Genomic DNA, 4,198 nt, shown 5'->3' with positions numbered 1-4,198 from the left:
CACTTCGATTTTTGCCCTTGTGCTGTCTTGTTCTCGCGCGCTGCCTCGCTAGCTCTTTCTCCTGCTAATTCTCACTTGCTTGCCTGTTCGGTATCTCCCCCTGCCCCCGCCCCCACAGCCTCCTTGTAAATGACTTTCCCTTTCCTCCTCCCCTTGTAGCAGTCAGTAAAATTCTGTCCTAAACATAGGAACACCATTTATTTTTTCCACACTCACAATACAATGGCATATGCCATTAACTGGCTGCTGTTCACACAGTGGAATACGTACAGAGGGTATCTGGTTTGAATACGTCTACAGTTCACCTTATGTATATTTCTTAATGTTTCTGTAATCAGAACAAAACACTGCACATCCTTAATGTTCCTAGCTGGGTTGTGCAGTTTGATGTGAAACTGCAGTTTGATGTGAAACTGCAGTGTGACCTTGTTTTAGTGAAATGATCGTGTGTCCAGTTGAGACTTCAATGAGCTTTCCAGTGTTAATTGAAGATCAACTTATTTGTGATTGGGGCTGTACTGACTGCCCATGAATCACACCAAGAAGGCTGAGGGGTTGTCCAGCAGAACTCCTTAAGTTTCTGAAAGGTGTTGACGGTAGATACAGAGAGAGAGGGTTTCCAACTCCGGACAGAAAAAGCATGAACAGAGGCCACGAACGTAAGGTAGTTTCCAAGAAGTCCGACCAGGCTTTCCGGAGAGATCTCTTCAGCCGAGTCACGCTGAGAATGTGGCACTTGCTACCAGAGGGAGTGAACAACTAACAGTGCAGCACGGGAGCAGGCCCTTCGACTGTGCTGATACATTGTGCCTTTCTAAACTAAAGAGCTTTTGCCTCTCCGTTCTCCATGTGTCTTTAATGCCTGATACCTCTTGGATGTTGCAGTTGTACCTACCTCCACCACCTCGTCTGGTGTCACATTCCAGGCACTTACCATCCTCCTGTGCAAAAAAAAACTTGCCTCTTATATCGCCTTTCAACTTTCCCCCTTTTACCTTAAACCTATATCTCCTGGTAATTGCCATTGCTAGCCTGGGAGAAAGACTCTGACTATCCATTGTATCTACGTCTCTCATAATTGTGTAAACTTCTCTCGGGTTGACCCCTCAGCCGTCGACAGTCCTGTCAGTCATGAGTTCCATGAGTTTTTTTTTCCCCCCAAATGTGAGAAAATGCCCCCAGAACCTTCTGCAGTAATTTCTGTGCCAAAGAAATGTTGGCTGTTCTCCAGGAGTCCTGTGGCGCCTCCCCTGTAACTGAAGAGGAGACAACGTTTTCGTGCAAGACCCCAGCGGTTTTCCACACCTGCCTCCTTCAGCATCATGGGATAGATTCCATTAAGTCCCGGGGCAGGTCGACCTGAATGCTTCTCAAAACTCTGAACACCACCTCCCTTTTTATATCAACGTACCCCTCCCGAGACACTCCATCCACCACTCCCTTCTCCTCTGTGAAGACTGATACAAAGTGTTCGTTCAGGACCTCACCAGCTTTCGTCTGACTCAGTGCATAATTTCACTGCTTTGTCCCTGAGTGGAGCTACCTTTGTCCCAGCTACCCTCTTGCTCCTTACATTGGTATAAAGCACCTTGGCATTTTCCTTAATCCTGTCTGCCAAGGACATTTCATGGTCCCTATTAGCCCTCCTGACTCCATGTTTGAGTTCTTTCCTGCTATCTTTTTCTTCTTCAAGGGCTCTGTCTGTCTTCAGTTTCTGAACTCTTCATTTTTTTTTTCTTTTTGGCTAAGCTCTCGCTTTCTCTTGTCATCCAGAGTTCCTGAATCTTGCCATCCTTCTCCATCATTTTCACAGGAACGTGCAGGTCCTGAACGCTAATCAGCTGGCCTTTCAAAGATTCCCACATGCCAGACGTGGGCTTACCTTCAAACAGCTGTTCCCAATCTATATTCCCCAGTTCCTACCTAGTATTGCCATAGTTAGCAACCTCCATCTCCCCCCAAGTTAATACTTTCACCTCTTGTCCTTATCCATAAGTAACTTGAAACTTAACAGAATTCTGGCCACTGATCCGGAAATGCCGTCCCACTGAAACATCGATCATCACTGCAGACTCATTCCCCAGTACCTGGTCTAGTATGGCATTACCTTGTTTGACTGTTCAATTCAAGAAACCCTCCTGAACACACCTTCCGAATAACACTCCCCCCCATCCAAGCCCCGGCACTAAGCCCATCAATACAGGGGAAGTTAGAACCACCCACCACAACACCCTTGATCATTTTACTTTTTTTCCATAATCTGTCTGTTCCTATCTCACCTCCTGGCTGTTGGGAGGCTTGTAGTACGATCCCATCAAAGTGATTGCACTCTTCCTGTTCCTGAGCTCTACCCATAAGGCCTTGCTGGATGAGCCCTCCAAGATGTCCTCCCTCAGTGCAGCTGTGATATTATCCCTTATCAGTAACACGACTCCCCCACCTCTTTTACATCCCTCTCTACCTTGTCTGAAACATCTAAATCCCGGAGCCCTAACCTGCCAGTCTTGTCCCTCTTTCGATCGAGTCTCTGTAATAGCTACGTCATAGTTATATGTAATAATGGTTGATGGAGGAGCCGGACAGGTATCACGGTGAGATTTTGGAGGGTTACGATGATCAGTTCAGATGAAAGAAGCAAAGAAAGGAGGAGGCAGAGTAGGCCAGTTGTCTCTCACTGCCTGTTCAGAAATATCATGGCTGACCCATTATCTCAATGCTGTTTCCTTGATGCCTTTAAAAAGTATTCAGGTCTTCCTTAAACATATTCAGTGAGTTGAAATCCACAGCCTTCGGTAGTTTTAAAAAAAAAACCCATCTGGTTCACTCGTGTCCTTCAGGGAAGGAAGCTGCCATCCTTGCCCAGCCTGGCCAACATGTGACTCCAGACCCACAGCAACGGGGTTAACTCTTCAGCAGTTCAGGATGAGCAATAAATGCTGGTCCAGACAGTGGCGCCCTCATCCCGTGAACAAACATCTTTTTCAAAACATCCACAGGTTAATCATCCCCTGCGTGATGAAACCTTTCCTCCCCTTGGTCTTAATGGCTTACCCTACACCCTGAGATTGTAAGCCCTTGGGTTCTAGACTCCCCAACCAGGGGCAGAGTGGAAGAGGAACATCAGCATGAACAGGTCAGGCCAAGTGGCTTGCGTCTGCTTCCTATTCAGAATACTTTCTGGGAAAGATTTGATCAACTATTTCCTCAATTCTGGCCCAAAATATGGTGCTAAACAAAATATATATATTCCAGAAAATTGTATGTTTCGTAGCAACTGATAAATTTCACCCAATTAGTTTGGGTATTTAACTAATTTCATTGTAGGCCTCAGCGCCTCTCAGCGTACTGGGTCTGCATTTGGGTCTTGACTATAAATCTGAGTAGGCGAAAGTGAGGAATGCAGATGCTGGAGATCAGAGTTGAGAGTGTGTTGCTGGAAAAGCACAGCAAGTCAGGCAGCATCCGAAGAGCAGGAGAGTCAATGTTTCTGGCAAAAGCCCTTCATCAGGATTCCACGCTCTTGACCATAAATCTGAGTAGAATTTGGTTAGGCTTAGCGCCTGCACTAGGCCGGATTATTTTTTGCTTTCCCCTCTGGGTAGTATTTGGCGAGATATTTTTCTTGGGATCTCAGTTGTTTCCAAAATGAAGAAGGAAAAGTTTGAGCTTAAATTTCATGTGCTTTATTTTAGCCACGTTTGTGTCAGAATATCATATTACCAATGTGAAACAGAAGTGAGAACGATGAGACCACTGACTGCAATTTTGGTCTTGTGTTCTTGTCAACTTTACAAACTGTAAGAAGCTCAGAGAGGGGGTGGGGGGGAGGTCTGTTTGCCCCCTTCAAAAGTACCAATTCGATTTTCCAAAGAAAATGTGGAAAACTGAGCATAACCAGTCTTGTGACAGAAATTCCAAATAATCTAATTATAACCAGAGGCTCACCAGTAAAAAGCGCCGGGGAGAAATTCCGACAAGTGATCTTTCCTCAGGCTAAAGTATCTGTTCAAAGAAGGACAGGTTTGGTTGAATTTTCAAGCCACACCCCTCCCGACTCCCAGTGTGACTGAGTGTGACCCCACTGACTCCCAGTGTGACTGAGTGTGACCCCCCTGACTCCCAATGTGACTGTGACCCCCCCGACTCCCAGTGTGACTGAGTGTGACCCCCTGACTCCCAGTGTGACTGAGTGTGACCC

Source organism: Chiloscyllium plagiosum, unplaced genomic scaffold (genome assembly GCF_004010195.1).
Source record: "Chiloscyllium plagiosum isolate BGI_BamShark_2017 unplaced genomic scaffold, ASM401019v2 scaf_14665, whole genome shotgun sequence".
In the NCBI taxonomy this organism is placed as follows: Eukaryota; Metazoa; Chordata; class Chondrichthyes; order Orectolobiformes; family Hemiscylliidae; genus Chiloscyllium; species Chiloscyllium plagiosum.
Note: the sequence above shows the minus strand (reverse complement) of the source record.